Source organism: Lycorma delicatula, chromosome 2 (genome assembly GCF_047948215.1).
Source record: "Lycorma delicatula isolate Av1 chromosome 2, ASM4794821v1, whole genome shotgun sequence".
In the NCBI taxonomy this organism is placed as follows: domain Eukaryota; kingdom Metazoa; phylum Arthropoda; class Insecta; order Hemiptera; family Fulgoridae; genus Lycorma; species Lycorma delicatula.
The window spans coordinates 41737208-41761042 of NC_134456.1; positions in this window are offsets into that span (position 1 = coordinate 41737208).

Here is a 23835-nt window from a genome sequence, read left to right on the forward strand (position 1 = left end):
AATTTAGTAGAAGAAAATACATAATTTAAATACAAAATATTTTAAGCTGGTGAAACACATCACAAAATCAATATCTTTTAAACAATTAAATAATAATTTGTCCTCTCAGAACAATGAATAGATGTGCTGAATGTATATAAAAGACATTGACTTAAAAGAGAGAAAGCCCAACAGCAAAAATATTCTCCATATATTCAACTTATTATTTTTGTCTCCTTGTGACAGTTCTGCCGATTGATGATAATGAAATGAAGTTTGAATTGCGTATGAAAAAATGCCTTGTCTAACCGGAGCTCAAACTTAGGACTTCTAGATCAGGGGTAGAGTTGCTACCACTCCGCCAAAGAGATCAGAACAGTATCACAAGTCAATAATTACTGGGGTATCTAACGAGACAAACTGGCGGAAACAGTTATTTTAATTACTTTATTATTTATGTATTCAATTTGAAATGATCGTTTAAATTTAAATTTTAGTATAAATATAATTTATTAATGATCAACTTAAAACAAAATTTAAAAAATATTCATATATTTAGATATATCAAAAATATGTAATGATTTCAAAGTGGCTGCACGTGTATATTTTTTTTATTGGTTATAAAAATATTTAAATTTCGTTAGCAATATTCAATATTTGTTTTAGTTTTTCAATATTCAATTAGTTTTCTCTAACCTTTCAAAATTGAATAACGGTTTCAGCAGTGGCTCTTCTAACGTCTTCACTTTAAAGGGTGACGTAAATCAGCCAACTTGAAACTCGTTATTTCGGGGATTCAAATCGCTTTATCTACTGTTACCCATTGAGATCTATAAATATTAACTATATATGCTAACATTAATGGGAATCGTTTTCAATAAAAAATTCCATTTTTTTAAAGATGCTGCTATTGGTAGAATAGATGCAGAGTTGTATACTTTTTATTTATTAATGTTTTGTTCTTTGGTGCACAATGAAGGTTCGTTATTAGCGCCCGAGATTATTCGTTTGTTGAAAATTATCTAGGCTTACTTAGACTACGTACCCATGAGATTATGGTAAGATCCTATGATCATTTTGTGTTGATTTACCTTAACATAGCTGTTTAAGCTTAAATTTTCACCATTCATTTGGAGTTTTAATTTAACAACTTAAATGGTATATTTCTCGTTATCACGCAAGCTTGTAAAGAGTTGGTTTTGTGTATTTTTCAAGACGCAAGTATACAAAGTGGAAGATGTATGATGTGGTTATAACTTTCACTTTCAATAGCAAGATCTATTGCAAGAATCTACTGTTGTTCTTATTGATCTATTAGGAAGTCCTTTTGTGTCTATAATACAGATTATTTTAAATATAATTTGGATCTATTCCAAAAGTTTGTTTATTTGCATCATTCACATAACCTATACACGTTTGTTGTTAGATGAGTTATAAAAATCGAATTGATAAACCACTACAGAAACATCCTTCACACACGCGCGCGACATGGTCGCGCGCGCACACACACACACCCTGTATATATACATATATATACACACACATACACACCCACACAATGTATAAACTTATACACTATAATCTCAATTATGTTGTGTGTGAGCGCGCGCAGTGCAATATTTAATTTTTTTCTCACTAATGTATACTTTGCAATCTGTTTAACCAGTGAACAAGTAACAACTCCCCCACGGTCCAATAAGATCAGGGTGATATGTATGACATGTAAGTGAGGTTTAGTCTAATTCAGACTCAGGCCGACTATTCCTAAGACGTGTGGTTAATTGAAACCCAACCCCAATAAAGTACACCGATATCTACCGTTATCCTAGCATTCAAATCCGTATATAAGCAACTAAAATTTACTAGGATTAGTACTTCACAATCTTCGATTTCGAAAATCAGCTGTTAAACAATTGATTTGCGACGATGAGATAACCAATAGACCAGCTCGGTGGGCTAAATATTTGAAATTTAATAAAAATATTAGTTACCAACGATGTTAAAAAATCCAAAATAACCTATCTTTGAAGTCGATTTAAATGGGAAAAAATTATCAATTGAAATCGATTATTTCAAAATGTCAAAATATAACTCTGGGTCCAATATACATTCAAATATAAAAATTGAATTTTGAACTATCTGAGCAGTATGGAACGTGCGTGTAACCTTAAAAAAACATTTTGAAATAGTTTCAGAAGATTTTGAAAACAAAATTTTATAAAAAGTTGGTCTAAGAAGGCTACGCTGATTTCATTGGATTTTGGTGAACCCATATCTATATATATTTTATAGCAGATATTCCTTTTATTTCCTTGTACGAAGTATTGTAAGCGGAAAAATTTAGGTTCTCAGATTTCAACGGAAGTAACCATTTTGACCATCCCTGAATCCCTGAATTTTGACTATTTTCAACATGACGTCTGTACGTATGTATCTTGCAGAACTCAAAAACCATTAGCCGTAGGATGTTGAAATTTTGGATTTAGGACTCCTGTAACATCTAGTTGTGCAACTACCTCTTTTGATTACAGTCGACTGAACCAAAAGTGTCCAAAAGAGCCCAAAATCCAAAAAATCTGGATTTTTTCTTAACTGCAGTAATAAGTCCTCAGTGAGAGATTTTCAACGATCTACCATAAGTGGTACTTATTTTCACTGGTTCCAGAGTTACAGCCAAATATTGATCTTATAAGGGGAAAGCACATAGGTTCGAATCAGACTTCATCTCTTTTTTTTTAATTTAAATATATTGATTTGTTGATATTTATTACCTGTTATTTTAAAAATGTTTTACGATAAATAATTTAATAATAACAATAAAAAAATGAAAAAAATATCAGAAGTTATGAAATAAAATTTTATGTACTTTAATAGGTGTACAAGGATGTCATGTGGTATCCACATCAGATTTTTTCAGATTGTTTTACGGATAACTTAATTTTAAAAAAAAGTAGGTTTAGAAAAAAAATTATCTCATTAATTTAATGACAAAACTGTGTAGAAGGAACTATGAACTTGATCATCTCTAAGAGATATTCGTTATTGCTATTGCTGAATATTTACATCAAATTAAACTAGGCGGTATTAAAAATTTCTCATTCAATACAGCGCAGTCAAGGCACTGCCAGGTAAAAGGAAGCTGGAATTTTATTTCACATTATTAGGTTTTCTATGTTATTAAGTATTTTATGTTTTCTGAACTTTGAGGATCGCCGATAAGGCTGCCAGATTTCACTGCATTCAATGTAGTAGTTAAATTTTTATTATGAGAAATTTAAAACTCTCAGCATAAGTAAAATATTATTTTTTGTGTTCTTTTTTATAAAGATTTTAAACTATATTCAATTAACGTATTTCAAATTTTACGGATTACGATTTTGTAACACGAGTGCGGGTGTTTTTTTTTCATCCAGTGTAATAACTCGTTTTTATAACAAGAATTATAAATTTAATTGACTTGTTATTCCAATACTTGCAGCTAAAACAAAAATTTGCTTTATTAAAAACAAAGTATATTTATACAAACAATAAATTGCATTACGCTTAAAAATCATGGTAAATCAACAAAAAAAAAACTTGCATTTAAATTACTGTGAAAAATCGAAGCTGTTCTTATTTTACTCACAATCAATTTTCAATTAATATATGGTAATTCATTTCGTTCCTATAATTGTTTTGTAAAACCGAAAGAAAAACTTTTGTTAAGAGTACGGTACTGTTTTAAAAGTACTTTTAACCTATTCAGATTAAGGTTTATTTCGACAATTGTGAAATGCACAGAAAAAATATAATTGTGTACCCTGTTAACTGTGGAATATGTAATCATTTCCCATTGTGTTTGCAGAATTTTGGAGTTTGTCAACCGCTCTATTCTTACAGTTGTCGAACATTATTTAACAAATAATTACTTCAGTAAGGAATGTTTATCAGTAAACGTTTTTTTTATAAATCGGTATATTCCTATTGAATTTCTAAATAAGAAAATCTGTGCGCAGTTATTAAAAGTAATTATCATTGATGGATGTACTTGAAAGGAAGAATCTTATAAAATAATAACTGTTACAGAGAGAAAAAAGTACTGTTACATTGACCACGTTGTGAATAGCAGCTTATAAGACAAAACGCTGGTTAACCTTTTTCTTCCGATACAAGAAGTATTGTACATATCTTCTCTTAGCGCAGGTTATTGAATCGCATTTCTGTTACAAAATATTACTTTCGTTAACAATGAAATATTTTTTTGTTTTTTTGTCAATATTATTTATCTATTCCTATTTATCCTTAATTTATCAAAACCGATATTGAATTACATTTTTATATTTTTCAAAATTACCTTACCTCACTAAAATAATTACTACTTTGGAAATAGTTGACAACTAGAAAAGTGTTAATCGGAAAACGCAGAACTTTCGCAAACGCAATTGGAAAAGATTAGGATAATTTTTCATTTTACGCCCCCCCACTTTTTTCGCATTATTTCACATAAAAATTACTTAATATAGCATTTTTAATAATAACTGATGAATAAAACATTAGACAGGTAATGTAACCCTATAATTCAATAGAAATAACCCAATAATATATTTGAGAAAACACACTAACATGCTGTTTTATACCGGTCATTTTAAACATTATAATCTAGTTTACATATTAAAAATACAAGCATTATTACTTTTTATTATAAATATAAATTATAAATAGAATTTAACCAAACTAAATCTACGCTCGATTCGCTTGCTAATCTTGACTAATTAACAGTAATGTTTTGATTATTTAAAAAATTAATAATTGTTCGGCTTCTTTGGCGCGAGTGGTAGCGCCTCGGCCTTTCATCTGGAGGTCCCGCGTTCGAATCCCGGTCAGGCATTGAATTTTCACACGCTAAAAATTGTCATTCATCTCATTCTCTGAAGCAATATATAACAATGGTCCCAGAGAATGCCGGTCAGGCATTGCATTTTCACACGCTAAAAATTATCATTCATCTCATTCTCTGAAGCAATATCTAACGGTGGTCCCAGAGATTAAAAAAAAAAATACTTAATTTATTATTTAAATAATCAAAACATTACAGCTTATTAGTGAAGGGTAGCGAGCGAAGGTTAAGTTTGGTTAGATTATATTTATAATTTCTCTGAAAATACCCGCTGATTTGGAAGAATTCTGCCTCTACTGTACCTTCTTTTTGAAAATGAGGACTCTATTTCTATCGTCACTCCTGAACTACCTACACCTTTTTTGGGTTTTTTAATAAATGATCAGCACACACATTTCAGGTGAATGATCTCAGGTACATTTTTAGGTTATTGTTTCACTTAAAATTAATTTACGCTCGCTAACCTTGACTAATATGTTAATATATTTATAATTACTGATATAAAACTGCATGATAATATGTTTTCTCCAATGTTTTATTCATCAATTATTTTAAAACATGCAATATTGAGATAACTTTTATGTGAAAAAATGCGAACAAAGTTGGAGGCGTAAAACGAAAAACTACCAAGATTAGTTATTACGCAGTTAGTTAATAAAGCATATTTTTATATTTCTTCTACAAGGGTGTAAATCTAGTTAGGTTAAAAATAGTAAAAAAGGAGTACCTTTCTTAAGCGTTTCTATGGTTTTTTAAGAAAGATTTCTGTAATAAAATTAATTCCAGACTAGCATAAAAGTGCATGGGAAATAGAATAAGAGTACACTAATAAAATTGACGGTTGTCTTTCTTAATTAAATGGTAAATTTTCATCATCGGCAAAACTACAGATTGTAGAGCCATGTTTAATTTTCATTGTTTATTATTCTAGATTTAAAATATTGATTATTTACGTAAAAACAAAAAACATCATCCCAGTGTATTTTGATGTTTCATTTAAAAAAATCCCTTTCGGCACGCCAGAAGGCGAGGTAGATTTCACCGGTGCTATGTAGGGGGAAAAAAAATATTTTTTTCTACCTTAAAATTAAGAAAACCTTCAAATTTATTCAATACGACAATGGTTGCATGTGAAAAAAATTTCACATGTTTAGCATTCGACAATCCCATCGTAAAAACCCAGAAAAACTTTGATCATTCCTTGTCGTAAGGGTTTGTCATATCAAAAATTGTTTCAGACAAAGGTTTTAGGTAAAGTTTAGAGGACTAACGACCACTTTAAACCGATTTGATACTGTGCTTATTAAGGGAGGTATGATGTTTTTGTCTTCAAAATCAATTTTTTTCAATTCCCTGGGCCAATGGTTGGTGGTATCACAAAACTTTACTTACATAAGTTTTAGGCTTTTATCCAAAAAGTAGTAGGAACTTTAAACGAATTCGATATTTTACTTGATAAGAAAGTTACAGCAATATTTTTTTTCGAAAAAGCTCCCTCCATTTCTATTCCCATTGTCCGATTTTGGCCATTAACGTAGTCGAACGACTTATCGTGTCCGCAAGAAAGTAAAAATATATATTTATATATATAAAAGTTTGAGCTGACAGTGGTTTTGGGGTCTAAGGGATGTAAAACATGAAGACATGCCGATTTTTCGGAAGCCTAATCGTGGTACCCATTACAATACGTAGCTTTCTTATAAAAAATACCTAAAATATTAGACTGTCCAGAAATATAATGAAATAATAAAGGGGGTTTTACCCTTTTACAATCCCTTAAAATTGAGTAAGTCATTCGGTTTGAAAAATAGATATTTTACATAAAAATAAAACAATAATTTATTTTTAATTATTAAAGATCTTTTACTGCTTTTGAATAAAAGTCCATTTAAATCCATAACCACGTTTATATTAAACATTGGACCTTTAATTATTAAATATCAGGTCATTATTTTCAAGCCATTTAAATATAAAGTGATGCATTGATATTAAAGTGTAATCTGTCCTATCTTATTCGTATTGTATTATAATATTAAACTTAAACTTGTTTTTCATATGATTTATTATAAGCGTGTCATTATTACACGTGTAATATTCGTATTTTTTTTTATAAAAGTTTGTTTTTATAAGATAGGCATATTTAATATTATTATGTTCTATTAAATGAAATGTTTTATCTTTTTAATTTTTAAATAGATAATTTAATTTTTAAAAGTGAATGTAATAATATTTTTTATTACTTTAGGTCGGAACACTCGTTTATAATTATATTTTGTAATATGTCAACATTAGAATATAAACAACAAACATATATATGTAACCTATTACTTCAACGTTATTATCTTTTTTCTGTTTAGCATCCGGAGGATGAATGAGGATGATATTTATGAACGTAAATGAAGTGTAGTCTTGTACAGTCTCAGGTCGACCATTCCTGATATGTGTAGTAAATTGAATCCCAACTACCAAATAACACTGATATCGACCATCTAGTATTTAAATCCGTAAAAAATTATTTTGGCCTTTTCAAGGATTTGAACCTTACAACTCTCGACTTCGAAATCAGCTGATTTGCGATGACGAATTAACCACTAAACCAACCCGGTGGGTTTACCAATTAAGCCTGCTACTCTGCAAGATCTACGAAATCGAATTGTTACAGCAGTGAATTCAATAACCAGGGACCAGTTACCAACAAAAATAATTTGTGACTAGTTAAAATAATTAACTGTTATTTATAAATCTTGATTTTTTACTTCCTTTTACAAAGTAAAGGAAGTATTGTGATCGGAAAAATTTTGATTCTCAGATTTCAACGGAAATATCCATTTTGATCATCCCTGAATCCATGTTGACTATTTTCGGCGTAATGTCTGTAGTACGTACGTACGTACGTATGTATCTCTCATAACTCAAAAACGATTAGCCGTAGCATATTGAAATTTTGGTTTTAGGACTGCTGTAAAATCTAGTTGTTACAACAACAGTAGTTGTTACGTTTTTTACAATCAGGGGTTAATAATTATTAATAAATAAATGTAATTAAATTTAAAAAAAAACTTCACCGGTGCTAAGGTGCTAAGAAGGGGATAAAAAAATTTTCACCTTAAAGTTAAGAAACATTTCAAATTTACTCAATACGACAACGGTTGGATGTGAAAAAAGTTTCTTCCCATGTTTAGCATACGACAAGCCCCCATCTTATTCAGTAATATTTTGGTCATTCCTTGCCCTAAGAGTTGGTTATATCAAAATTGTTTTAGACAAAAGTTTTAGGTAATGTTTAGAGGACTTTAAATTGATTCGAAACTATGCTTATTAAGGTAGGTATGGTTTTTTGTCTTCAAAACACAATTTTTTCCACCCGTTGGGTCAATGATTGGTTATATAAAAAAACTGTACTTAGATAAGTTTTAGAAACTTATCCAAAAATAGTAAGAACTTTAACTGAATTCGATATTTTACTTATTAAGGAAGTTATAGCGATGTTTCCTTTTTTCTAGTTCTTTTTTTTGTTTTTTGGTCATTATCATCTGTTGCCGTAAGGATTGGTCATATAAAAATTGCTTCAGACAAAAGTTTTAGGTAATGTTTAGAGGACTAACGACCACTTTAAACCGATTCGATACTGTGCCTATTAAGAGAGATATGATTTATTTTGTCTTCAAATTTTGGGTCTTTTCTTAGGAAACAATTTTAAAGTTATTGGCGCAATATTACGGCAGTTACCGTGTTCACAAGAAAGTGAAATATATATAAATAAATAAACTTTTGAGCTGACGGTGGTTTTGGGGTCTGGGGGATGTGAAACGCGAAGATATGACAAAATTTTCCGGAAGTCGAATTATGGTACCCCATTACAATAGATAGGTTTTTTATGAAATCCAGCTAAAAATGTATCTATTTGGTGAGAAAACTACCTTTTAAACAACCTGGAAAGAGAGAGAAGACAGTTAAGAAAATGTTTTTCAGATTTCAAAACGAAATAATAAGCATTTGATACCAGGAAAAATAAAAAACAAAGAATTTTCACGTTGACTTCTTCACCAAGCAGAATATATTCCAGCGTTATCAGCATCCAAAGCCCTCTAAAGTGCACGTGATATTTATCTCTGCAACCAACACGTACACACTCGTCACTCTTTGAGTAGGCTTTATAATACCACCATTACTATCATAATAGCAACTAGTGTACTAGTGTCAGTTGTATTTCATGTGGATTACGATTAATCATAACTATAAGAAAGATAATAATATGAAGATACAATACTTGTTTAATTACCACGTGACAATATTTCAGATATTTATTCCCACATGGTAATCTCTCTATCACATGAATATTACTATCAGATAATTTTATCTCGCAAAATCATAAAACTCCAATCGTATTTTTCATTGAAGTATGACTTGTAAAATTATATTTGAGATGGGAGTTATTAAAAAAAAAAAACTATCTGAGATTCAGTTAAAAGAAAACGTAGTCAAACCGCGAGACGAAGGTAATTGTAGATGTTGACATGGTGGCATGTAAATTATTCGATATCCATAACCTAGCTGGACTGTAGTTCCCGCCTCCAGAACTCAGGTCGCGAAACGTATAGCATTTTCTAAAACGTTTAGCAGCTGAACGTGGGATGAGGTACTGATTCATATCCTACTCTTTTCTTATATATATATATATATAAGAAAATTTGTACGTTTTTATTATTGACATCCGAATACTTAAGTGAGATCTCTGATGCAACATGATCATTTTACATTTTTGCATTCATGTTTATCCAATAATAAAATTTAATCACCTAAGTAAATTTCAATGAGCATTATATTAAAAAAAAGCTGACAATAAAGTTATAAAACTTTCCTGGCATTAGTTATTTATTTTTATATAATTGTAAAAAATACGTGACAAAAGGATTCAAATATCTCTTTTTTGGGGTGGGGGATAATTTACGAAGAAGTCTTATTGTAAAATTATCAATAAATGCTTAAATAATAAAAAAAAAGTTTTAAAAATTAAAAAGAAATTGTATTTCTTCCTGCTTCCCATCTCCAAAATCCCCTTCCAAGAAAAGTTTATGGTTTTTCTACGTTTACTATGTTAAATGGAAAAGATTTTAAAAAATTCCACTAAAAAAATAAAACCAATAAAACGTAAATAAAAACCAATTAACTTTTAATAATATTAAAACTTTAATTAAACCAAAAATATTTTGAAAAATGAAAAAATATATATTTTTAAACTTTGACAGAATCTCCACCCACTATATTGACCAAAAGAATTTTTTTTGGAGTTTCTTGCAATTCTACTACTATGCATAGAAGACATTAAATTTTTTTTAATATACAGTTTTGATTTTTGGTGAAGAGGAATTTTTGAGAAACTTTATTTTAAGTGGTAAAATCAGCATGCAGCATGCAAAGAGGTAAATACAAAGTGGGGGTATGTGTGCAAATCTTTGAAAAAAATGATCCCCATTAAACCTCTCCCAACTCTTTAAGGATATTGACTCCAAAAATTTACAAATTGCACAATATGACAGGAGTCTCGAAAAGTTTAATCAACTTTGGTTTATCCAGTCAAACGTTATTTAGATTCAAACACGCCAGCACACGTACAAAATATGACTGGGAAGTTTTAAGTCAGGTCTTGCCAATGCCAATAGGAGGATATAGGTTTGACCGCGGGTATGGAAGGGGAAGCTTGTTCTTCCTTAAAACATCCTGAAGAGACAGTCAAACGTTCTTATCTGTTTCAACAGATTTCAAAGTTGCTTCACGAATCAGTCAAAGATGATCCCCCGGTCCGGCTGGTATTCCACTTCAAAAACCAATGTAAACATTGTGAAAGTTTGCGATTTAGTGTGGTCTTAACATAAGCCTACAATTATGGAGATTGATGATGAATTAAATTTAAATTTTTATATGGTTCAGTCAATTTTAACTGAAGAATAGAATATGTATCGAGTACGGATTTGAATACTAGATCGTGGCTACCAGTGTTCTTTGGTGGTTGGGTTTCAGCTAACTCCGCATCTCAGGATTGGTCGACCTGAGACTGTACAAGACTTACTTCATATACATTCATACATAGCATCCTCATTCATCCTCTGAAGTAATACCTTACGGTGGTTCCAGAGGCTAAATAGAAAAAAGAAAGTGACCACGAAATTCAGTCCGAAATTGTTGTCAGACCAGCAGAAACAACGCCGACTTCAAGTGTCCCAAGTACTTTTTGATCGGACTGAAACTGACCCAAAATAGGTAAATAGGGTTATTAGTGGTGACGAATCACGGGATAATGGATATGGCACAGTAACAAAGGCTCAATGATCGTAGAGGAAGCGTCCAAATTTGCCATGACCGAAAAAAGCGCCTCAGTCGATTGCAAAGACAATGTTGGTGGTTTTCTTCGATTCTACTGGTATTGTGCGTCATGATTTTGACAGTTCAGTTTCTTCCTCCAAATGTTAATCCATTATATAACCAATCGATCAAGGAGTTAATATTTTCCCTGAAACACCTGTACCCCTACCTGAATGGGTACTGTTATATGTGACTGATGTATGAAATTCTACCAAAAACGTGGCATTGGAAGAGCATGGAATGAATTTTAAACGAAGCAATGCCCAGCGAGACTGAAGAAATGCATCGTGAAGATGTCCAATACAAGGAAGATTCAGGATTTACAGAGAGTGTCAGTGAATAGAACAACAGCCACATCAAATTTTGAACGACGACGAGATTGTAGTGGCCGTACGAAAAGATGATCAGCTAAAACCTGAAGATGAAAGCTACAACTTTCATCCAGGGCCATCACACGAAAAAGCTGACAAATATTTATCTATCGCTATGGACTGGTTGCAGCGACAAATAAAAACGATTTTAAATAGATTCTTTATTTAAAACGTTCACGCGATCCTGTAACTGGTCACAAAGATCGCTAAACGAAGATCAACATTAAAGCAAATCCAAATTACAGATTCTTTTAAGAGTAAATAGTATTTTAAAGGTATGTTTTGATTACCGACTATCAATAAATATTTTTATACTATTAAATATATTGTAATTTTTAAGAAATGATACTTTTTATAAAAAAACAGTAATTTAATTCAGTTTCTCTTCAATAATCTATATAAATAAAAGACAATCTTCGTTCTGTGTGTGCCCTAATAACTCAAAAACTTCTTAATCGATTTCGCTGAAAATTTCAGAATTTATTATTTGTTCTGGAAGTGTATACGTGTTATTTGTACCATAATCTTTAACAATATATTAATTAAATAACAATACTCAGTGGCGGCTCGCATGTAGGCACTGTGGAAATGCATTACTCCGTATTTCCACTTAATATTATCGATATCATTTAATATAATGAATCATTTTCTTTAATTCTCTCTTTACACTTTTACTATGTATAATCCTTAAGCTTAATTCCAGTTTATAAGAGATACAAAAATCATTGTTTGGAATTCTGCGCTACACAGTTCCTGCGGGGTGGTGTTTGGCTGTTGTGCCCATGAGCACATAGGAAGCTGCACGCGAGGCTGCGAGGGAGAGAGGGAACTGTCGCTCCCGCAGTGCCAATCCTGGCGTGCTGGTGGAAGGTAGTTTTTTTTTTACTCCGCGTGTGAATGGAACGTTCCCTGATCGTCCCCTTTTCTACTTTATTCGATGGAAGGAATATGAAAGCGGTTTAGTTGTTTTTTTCAGTTGTGATCAGAAGAAGCTGGAAAGCAAGGGCTCATTGATTGCGAAATCTGTTCAAAAACACGCTGGTAGGGCGAAGAGAAGGTATTTAGTAAAAAGTAATTATGTATTTGTTGCTTTGTATACATAAATTTAAAGTGTTTTTTAGCGGACATTTTATTAAATTATTACCTAATAACACTAAAAAATATTATCTTTTTTGACATTTTATTATTTGTTCGGTTAAACCGAAAGCGGTTTTTAAACACAATGTGCTTAAAATCCGTGCACCATATTCTTGAATGCGATAAAGTGTATAATTAGATTATTATCCTGCTTCCAGCTATGCTATTTGATTCATTTTTCGGTTTTTTCATTTTACAGAAAACTTTAACCATGACCTTGAAAAGGTCCAGAAAAAAATTTCTGGAGCAGCACCCTCACTAATTTTAGCTACGAACCGCCACTGATAATAAAAATATATAATGTTTAATCACATAATAATTGTCTGAGGAAGTCGATGTAGACAATGAGAATCCACATAGACTCGATATCTCTCATTATTAAATTTAGTAAAAGAGGTTTGTGGAAATTTATTTGCGCGTTTTTTTAATGATTTCTATAGTAGTGAGACTGGTTAGATTTCAACAGTGGTAAATATTCTGTGGGTCATAAGAAGAAAGAAAGAAAATTAATATTATATAATTTATTCTTTTCGTAATACAGTCAATTTCATTGTTTTTGTAAGTTACAAAAAATGTTTAAAAAAAGTCGCAAATAATACTAATATTTATACGGAAGATAACATTTTTATAATTTAAAAATAACAAAGCGTCCAAAACGACAAAATATTGGTCGATTTATAACTCGAGCCAAAGGAATGACATAATACAGAAGAGATGAATCTTTGGAAGAAACAACGAAATGAACGAAATAGATTACATGTCACAGTTACGGGCTACAGGATCATCACAAGAACGAAGATAAATAAAAGACAATCTTCGTTTTGTGTGTACCTAATAACTCAAAAACTACTTAACCGATTTCGCTGAAAATTTCACAGTTCATTAATTGTGAAATAGTTGCAATCATTTTTACAATCGTGGCAAGTATGTAGATTGAATTTGGAATATGCATGTGTCTCTTGGTCAATTAAACGCTGCATGCTGCCGTGTAGTAAAACCTAGCGATTTGTTTACATATGCGCCAGATGGAATCACCAAAAATATCGTACATCCAAGAACATTGCAATGATTTTGATTTATTTAAATAAAATACAATTAATATTGCACATTTTATTATTTTCATAATAAAATTTGTCAATTATAATACAAAATTTATTTAATTCATATTCTAAATTTAGTAATATCGAAGCGCTGCCGTGTCTGCAGTCCATATATATAAAAGACAATCTTCGTTTTGTGTGTGCCCTAATAACTCAAAAACTACTAAACCAATTTTGGCGAAAATTTTACAATTTATTATTATTTGTCCCGGGAGTAATAACATGTTATCAATTCCATAATATTTAATAAAATAACATTAAAAATTAAATAAATGTCTGAGAAAGTCGATACTGACGTAGACAACGATCGATATAGACAATGACAATCGATATAGATATATCTCTCGATATATACTAAGATGAACCTAAAAGAAGTTTTAGGTTATTTATTTATACTTTTTTACTTTCTTGTATGAAGTAAAGGTAGTACTGCGATTGCGAGAAATTTCGGTTTTTAGATTTCAATGGATATATCCATTTTGACCATCCCTGAATCCATTTTGACTAGTTTCGGCGTGACGTCTGGACGTATGTATCTCATATAACTCAAAAACAATTAGTCGAAGGATGTTGAAATTTTTGATTTAGGACTGTTGTAACATCTAGTTGAACACCATCCTTTTTGATTGTAACAGACTGAACCAAAAGTGTCCAAAAAAACCTAAATAAAAAAAAAAATTGGATTTTGAACTTTTTCTTAACTGCAGTAACAAGACCCATTGAGCGCTTTTCAACGATATATCATAAGCGATACTTATTTTCATTGATTTCAGTGTTATAGTCAAATAAAATTTTAATTAATGAAATATTTGGATCTTACAAGGGGAAGGCACATTGGTTCGAATCAGACTTCATCTCCTTTTTTTTAACTTTTTTAAAAATTTAAATATGTTGATTTTATTAATAATTATTAATGTCTCATTGCAAAAAAAAGATTACGATAAATAATAATTCAATAAAAACTATAAAAAAAAAAAAAAAAAAATATGTATATGTAATTTAATAGGGATACAAGGAAGTCATGTGATCTACACATCAGATTCTTTATGATTTCTATAGTAGTGAGATTGGTGAGGTTTGAACGCATTGCCGCGGCTCCACTACTCTTTTTAATAAATATTTTCTTATAAGATTTACATACGTTTAAATTTAGATTATAATTCTTTAAATTATATTTTTTACAGAACAGTAGGATAGTAAATTTTAATTTCTTGCATATAATATTTATAAATTCTGATTCTTTTATCAGCAAATTTTTACTCAATGAATTTTTTGTAACCTATTACAACAATATATATAATATATTAACGGTTAATATATAATCTATATTAATAATATAATCGTATTATCTAATATTAATTTATAACACGAATTATTTAAATATAATTTTGTTTTTTCTGACAAAGCATAGATCAAAGGAGAAAGCGTTTAAAGTGATAAAAAGAAGGAAAAAATAATAATATTAACAAGTAATAATAATAATATTGCATAATTTAATAATATTGCGTTGGTGATAATTGGATTTGTAAAATTTTATATTTCCTGATTAAATTAAATGTTTATACTAACATAAAATGCAACAAACGTAGTCGGCTAATAATTTATATGATAGAAAGACAAACAAAATACTTAAAATTCATTGTTTTTTTTTATTATTATTATTCAAACAAATGCTTTACAGAGAATCGCTTCTTTTTTTATTTAATGAGATGTGCGGGCATCGACTGCTATGATCATTTAGCCCGAATGGAAATTTTTAGGTTATGAAAAATGCCATGCCTAGGCGGGGATAAATTATGGTATACATAAATAATGTCAATGGTATTTATTTTCGTATTTTAACATTTTATTTGTCTCCAAATTAATAATAATCTCACTGCCGAAAGAAATTAATGAAATTTGGTAGAATTATACCTTGGAAGAAAATGAAAAATCTTACAGAAGAGTTGAAAGATTATCGAGACAGGAAATAACTATCTGACCATAGATAGTTTACTACATAGATTTTAAACGTTTTTACATTTGATTTATTTAACGTTTATTTAACGATTTTATTTAACGTTATGGATTCCTTAGCATTATCTCCAGACTGGATGTTTTTGGTTGCTGATTGTCGGCGCATTTTGGCCTGGATAACATATGATATAAACTTACTAACTTCAAATATCAAATAAATAAAATACAACATATATCTCAAAAATCTAAGTTACAAATATGTTATCCATTCAGTTTAGTCTAAAAAAAAAAAAAATAAATAATTTTACGAGAAGTTGTGATGATAAGTTAACTGAATATAAAGCAATATTTATTTAACCCCTCTTTAAAATCGTTTACTTGGGTTTTTTGTGTCTAAATTTTGCCTTACTTACTTTTCCTGTTTAGCTCCGGGAATTACCGTTCAGGTATTACTTCAGAAGATAAGTGAGGATAATATGTATCAGTGTAAATGAAGTGTAATCTTGTGCAGTCTCAGTTCGACCATTCCTGAGATGTGTAGTTAATTGAAACCCAACCACCAAAGAACACCGGTATCCACGATCTAGTATTCAAATCCGTATAAAAATAACTGACTTTACTTGGACTTGAACGCTGGACCTCTCGACTTCAAAATCAGCTTATTTGGGAAGACGCGTTCAAGAACATATTAAATTTAATCCTTGCTACAATTCTTCCAGAACCCTTGTTATTGCTTTAATTTCTTTTTTCATAAATGAAGACCTTTTAAATAATCCTATGTAGGGCTTGTATATTTTTAATCTAGTAGTGAGTATGCGAGTTTTTAATTACTTGCTTGTATAGCGATATTTATGAACGTTCATTGAAGAAAATCATACAGTAAAATAAAGGGTATAGTCCTAAATGTAAACAAAGAACTTTTTAAGATTAAAGAGTAAAATTTCTACCAGCTGAAATTTTAACGAAAAGAATCAAATATGTCGTAACGTTATTTCTTCAAAACAAAGCAGTCGGTCTTTGTACGTTTTTTAAACGTAAAATTTCTATGCAAGTAAAAATTTTTGATAATGATATAAATAATACTAGGAAGTTGATACTTGAAATGATTCATGGTAAAAATTCTATTAACAAAAAAACGGATATTATTGGGTTAAGTGGAGTATTTGCTAGTATAATCTATATATTTTATCTCCACAGGGTTGGATGCCGATGTTCTTTGGTGCTTGGGTTTCAATTAAAAACAAATCACAGCAATGGTTGAACTGAGACCGTACAAGACTACACTTCATTTACACTCAAACATATCATCCTCATTCATCCTCTCAAGTAATACCTGAAAGGTAATTACCGAAAGATAAACAGGAAAAAAAAAATTAAAATTTATCTGATTGAAATGGAGTGATAAATGATTAATACATAGGATTACATATTGTGGAAAAAAATTTCTATTTAGGTCTACGATTTATTATTATTTGTTATCAAATTCCTAGTTTGGCTGAATAATAAAAAAGTGAAAGGTATTAATCAGCGTACCATTTTATACCGACTAGTCTAATATTGTAAGTGATCAGTGAATATTGTAAGTTGTAATCAATTAAGTAAGTTATGTTTTCCAGTTACACTTGATAAAGCTTCGAATTTTAACGGAAACGTCGGGTTATTTTTTTTTGTATTTTTATTTTAATTTTATATAATAATATTGTAAAATGGTTGTTACCAGAACATTTATAAAATAAAATATTTGTTGTATATATATATATATATATATGAGATTTATTATTGATTGAAATACTGACATATTAGAGGTGGCTTGTTTGTTCAATTTCAGTTGCTGAAAAAACTAATTCTTTTACAGTCTAAAAATAAACACATGTTTTATCACCTCTGTTTCAAACCCCCATCCTTTTATTTAAAGTTCTTCCTTATCTTTAACTTAATCAAGAAATGACGTCTTCAGTTTGAATGTTGTCATTGGTTGACTTGGCAGACGTCATCAAATTCCAGCGGTCGTTTCAGTACCAAAAATGCTCAAATACCTCTGAGCCTTTCTTAATTTTTTTTTTTAGTTAATAATATACACTATACAGTAATACTTTACTAATAAAAATATAAAATAACAATATGATAAACACGTTCGTAAGTAGTAGAATCAACATTAATGAAATGTTGATAAAGGATCCAACTTACGCTGCGGTTAAATAAAATTATATTTTTTTACCGCATGTCATTCATTTAATTCATTAAATAATTATATACCACAACGAATTTATCATATTATTTTAATTTTATTATATAATAAAAACACTCTTTTTTATAAAAAGCTGAAATATTTATATATAAAATAACACTTTATATCTTCTCCATTTGTTTGTTTAATTCTTTTATTTTATGTATATACTCTTATATTAACCGCACGTTATCACATAACAATATTTCATTACGTAATACTTGTAAATTGATTTAAAAAACTTAAAACAGCAAAATATCTTTGTATACTGCGTTCTAAAAATTAGTGTGCACTGGAATTATGTAAGTGTAATGATGAAACTTTCTTAATTATGACTTTGCGTATTTATTTCATTATTTTTATAGAAACTGATTGGAATAATTTATAAGATGTGTTGAAAATAACCTCCTCCAACATCAATAAAATACTATACACGTTTCAATTTGTTATAAAACATTTTAAACAGCTGATGTACTGGAATGTTTCGTACGTATGCCGTTATTGTGGTTTTTAGTTGGTCAATTGTGCGTGTTCTGTTGCGATAAACTGCTTGTTTCGCTGTCCCTGATAGAAAGTAATCTGGAGCAGTCAGATTGGATGTCATGCAGGCCGTAAACCCTTCGAAATGATTTGTTTCACCAAATAAAATTCGTAAAAAAGTCATTGACCTGTTAGCTTCCACTTGTGTTAACTGACTAATGAAGTTTGTTAGAACAGCACAATAACAATCACTATCAACTGTAAAAAAAAAAATTGGGCCCATAAGGCGCGTTCTACTCACACCGATCCAGACTCCAATTTTTGCTTCGTGTAAAGATTGTTCGTGTAATTCATGGGGGTTAGTTGTCAAACAAAAAAAAAAAAAAAAAAAAACACTTTATGTTGAGGATATCTGTGGAATTTTGGTCAATAAAACGTTTAAACCATTGACAAGTCTTCTGGCAAGACCTGTAGAACATCTTGAACATACATTACTTTGTTGAGTAAAAGTTTCAGTTCTTTTCTTACAGTTTTATATGCAGTAGCATGTCAGATATCTGGCTGCTGTGCTAACATGACTTTGATTAAGACCTTCGGCCACAGCATCCGAAATATCAAGCAGCTTTTCTTCGTTTGGTTTAAGTGCTCTTCAACAGAACCTGTTGCCCAAAATTTTTCGATAATTTTTCAAACTGCACTGCGGTAAGGAACAGAAATATTTGGAAAATTTTCTGAAAACTTTTGTTTCAGTAAATCAGTATACTTGTCACCTTCACGAAAGACGTGTTCAACCGGAAGAACCATTACGTTTCTCCCAACTATGTCATTCACAACTCAACGACTGATGCCTTTGTCTAGTACTGAGCAACTCACAACGAACCCACAGGGCAACCAACATAACGCCGAAAAAATAGAATGCACCACATAATTCTAAACCTTATTGAACAGCGACTTTCCGAACGCTCTCTACAATTAAGCGTAATTAATTTATATATTTCAATGCAATCACAACTTTAACATAGAAAACAAAAGAAATGAAATCTAAAAATTAATTTGATTAAAATTAGATTATAATGTATAGTCTCTTGATTAAGCCCATTCTTATGAAAACAGCAAACAAAAATCATTATTATTATACATGATTTTAAAACAGCTTACCATATTTCAATTTGATTTCCACGAGCGCTTTCGGCCATTCTGCCATCTTCAAGGGGATAATTATGACTAACATATATAAAACTAGTACATAATTAAATTTTGTATATATATATAAAACAATTGATCGTCATTTTGTTAAAATTCGTCAAAAGTTAAAGTTTTAAGTCTAAGCGACTGCGTCCGTATATTTAACAAAATTTCGATAAACTGTTTTATATATGTATAAAACTTAATTATGTAAGATTGTAGTTTTGTTTATGTTAGTCATAATTATCCTTTTGAAGATTCCAGAATAGCCGAAAGCTCTTGAGGAAATCAAATTGAAATTTGGTAAGCTGTTTTAAAATCATATATAATAGTTATTATACCAAACGGTGCCATGTTCGAAAAACTAAACCAAAATGAATATTCTGTGTTATTTTTACACAGCAATATTAAAATAATAATGAAAATCTACACAAAATTCTTAAATAAAAAGATAAAATCTTGAAAATTATTTTTAAACTCTAAGAATATTAAAAAAAAAAAATATATATTTTTTTATAAGCAAATATTAACATCATCATATTCGTACGATAAAATGAATATGAATTTTTTTGTCATTATTTTATGTTATTATCAGAAACAGAAAAAAAGTTATTTAATATTTGGCTAAGAATAAGCCTGTCCAATTTATATACATTAATTCTTATTTTGAAATTTTTTGTGGAAATAACAAGTCGGTATTTTTTTAATTCAATTCCAATACTAGAATATACTTTAAAAGAAACCATTTTGTAATAACCAGACTATATTTTTAGTAAGAAAATAGTAATAATAATTACGAAAAATATAAAAAAAGTAGACTAACTTTTTAATTATTGTTTTACTTCCTTAAACTCTCACACCTCTGAGAAAATGTTTGAAATTCCCATCGTATATCAAGTCGCTGTGAACAAAAAAACTATGACTGCTCTAGTTTACGATTTCTTACAACTTCATTGATTTCTTTTACTTCCTCTGTTTATCTATAAAAAAAACAGAGTAAACTAGCAAGTTCATTCTCTTCTTTACATAAAACATAAATTGATTTTTTCACAGTTTGTCATTCAGCATTTCAATCAATATATTCACTTTCATTTTTTATTTGGAGATTTTATCGCTCTTCATTCTTATTAAATGATTGAACGATTTTTTTTTCAGTTTAATGTTAGCAGCAAAATTTTCTAATGTTTACTTTTGGTTTTCTTTTTTTATATTCAATAATTTTATTTTCCATTGAAGTTTTTATTTTTTATCTAAGATGTATGTTTTATTCCAAGTTCTAGCATAATTCTATTGTATTTCCAATAGACATTTTGGTAAATGTCTATTGGAAATCGTATGACATAGATGACATTAATAAAACTGAATAGTTTCTTTAACCAAACGAAGCAAGGTCTTGTTTTATCACGGACTTTCAGGAATTTGTTTATTTGCGTGCATAGAGACAGTTATGGCCAAATGCGATTTCTGATTTTCATGAAATTTTGCGGTAGTTTCTGGATATTAAGTGAAACGAGATATGAACGACGATTTTTCAAACAATTTTCCGTTTTAAAAGGGCGGCTAGTACAGCTATTCGGAAAGGAGGGCAGACTATTGCATATAAGCCTTACTATATAATAATAAGCCTTTTTTACGTACTACATTCTAAATGATAACTTGTAAATACCGTAGTTAAAATGTTGTAAAAGATCTTTAAACAACATAAATAACTATTAGAATACACTTCTTTCTTTCTTTCTTTTCCTGTTTAGCCTCCGGTAACTACCGTTTAGATAATTCTTCAGAGGATGAATGAGGATGATATGTATGAGTGTAAATGAAGTGCAGTCTTGTACATTCTCAGTTCGACCGTTCCTGAGATGTGTGGTTCATTGAAAACCCAACCACCAAAGAACACCGGTATCCACGATCTAGTATTCAAATCCATGTAAAAATAACTGGCTTTACTAGGACTTGAACGCTGGAACTCTCGACTTCCAAATCAGCTGATTTGGGAAGACGCGTTAACCACTAGACCAACCCACCAATACACTAGAATGTATCTTCTGAACTTTCACTGATATCCAGCGTCCTTGAAAATGATTCCTGCAGTGGGATTATTAGGCACTGGCTAAACTCTCCATGATTAAATCTTCATTTTACTAATGCGTTTTATTTTATAGGTCAATTTGTTAAAGTCAATGAAATATTAATGATATCTGCTGTTTACAGAACTTCTAGGTTTAATATTTTCTTAAAATACTTAATCTCCATTGTACAATTCATGAACTATTTACTCTAGACAGAATTTCTTTAAAGCTATGATTCTGCAAATGTAACAATTGTCGAAGATGACAGGACTATGTATTTAGTTTCTCAAACCGATAAAATGGGTTCTTTATTAAGAGCTCATCAAGACACACTGCATTCTCAGCAGTTCATTTCCAATTTTACCATAACCTTTTCATAAAGAAAGCCATTCGTCATTACCACCAAAAGGGAACCAACATACGTACACCAAGTCACCAACATACTTTATGTATTTAATAGGTAATTTCAAACTTTTAACCGAATAAAGATAAAACTTTGCTCTTTGAATTAAATGTACTTATTGGCAGAAATTTTCGAATTCGCTGATTCACTGATTAAAAAATGGCATTAGGAAAGGATTTATTTCTATCGCAGGCTGAATCCCCGTCTTCCACTTCCTAAGAAGGTCAACATACCGGGTTGGTCTAGTGGTGAACTCGTCATCAGCTGATTTCGAAGTCGAGAGTTCTAAGGTTGAAATCATAATAAAGGCAGTTACTTTAATATGGATTTGAATTCTAGATCGTGGATACCGGTGTTCTTTGGTGGCTGGGTTTCAATTAACCACACATCTCCAGAATGATACAAGACAACACTTCATTTACAATCATACACATCCATCTTCATTCATCTTCTGAAGTAATACCTTATGGTGGTTCCGGAGGCTAAACAGAAAAAAAAGTCATTTAAATGGATTTGTCGTGGATTTAACTAATTTGATTAAAGGTTATGTCCCTGAAGGGATAACAGCACTTTGTCAGACTTATATTGAAAATTTCAATGTAGTTTAGAACAGCTGGATGGAATAAATGAAATGAAGTAGCTAAGAAAAATTAATGCTTTAAATATTCATATTCTTCATTTAAAATATGAGTGTAATGGAAAAAAAAGACAATTAATTAGCTATTTAAGGCCCTTCGTGCAACCATCCGTTCTGTGGACCGGATAGTTGATTATTTTAAAAAGATTATTCGCCAGCTTGTCATATCAAATGTTACTATTTACTCTCGCAACCATTCGACCATCAGACGTATATTTCGAGGTTGTTCGCCGGGCGATTACTTTATAGACGTCCGCGTTTATGTTTTCATCTACGCATGTGCTACACCATGCATTTATGTTATCGTCTACACATGCTCTGCATTTATGTTTTCGTCTAAGCATGCGCAGCTCCTTGCAGGATTTCAGTTGTGTTACTTCTGTTGTTTGTTGTAGTTACCGTTGTACTGACTACTTAGTACTATAGAAGAAATGAGAATACGTCCCCTCCTATATGCACTTGTTTACCTAAGTACCACAATATCGCGTTGAAGAATACATGGAATGACAAAGCCACATCTCTTGTAGAACTAAATTTATGGAGTAAAGCTAAAATAAATGATTGAATTTCCATTGTTATAATTCAAGCTTTCTTCAGTTCACGGTACACTTTTTACAAAAGCACTCTGACAACAAGGTTCATGATTGGAGGACATCCTACCCAGTTATATCTGATTAGTCCAATAAGCACATAGAAACGAGAGTAGGCGTGACAGTATAAACACATTCGCGGATGGACCTATCCGGCGTAAACTGATTCCCACGTGGTCCGTCTGTATTGCGGATGGATGGGATGTGCTATGTGAAAGGCCTTTTTATTCATACAATATCTATTAATTATTACGTTTTGTTATCGATTGCAATATTAAAGTTTTATCTGTTACACTTAAATCACAAAACAAAACAATAATACAAAAACTAGTCACTTAAAAATTCATAAAAAAAATTTAGCGAACGAGTTAAATACATTTGTGTAATTACTGTTAACTAACTACAGTGCCCGAGATTGAATAACAAATGTCAATAAATAAACTTGTAAAAACATCAACAATG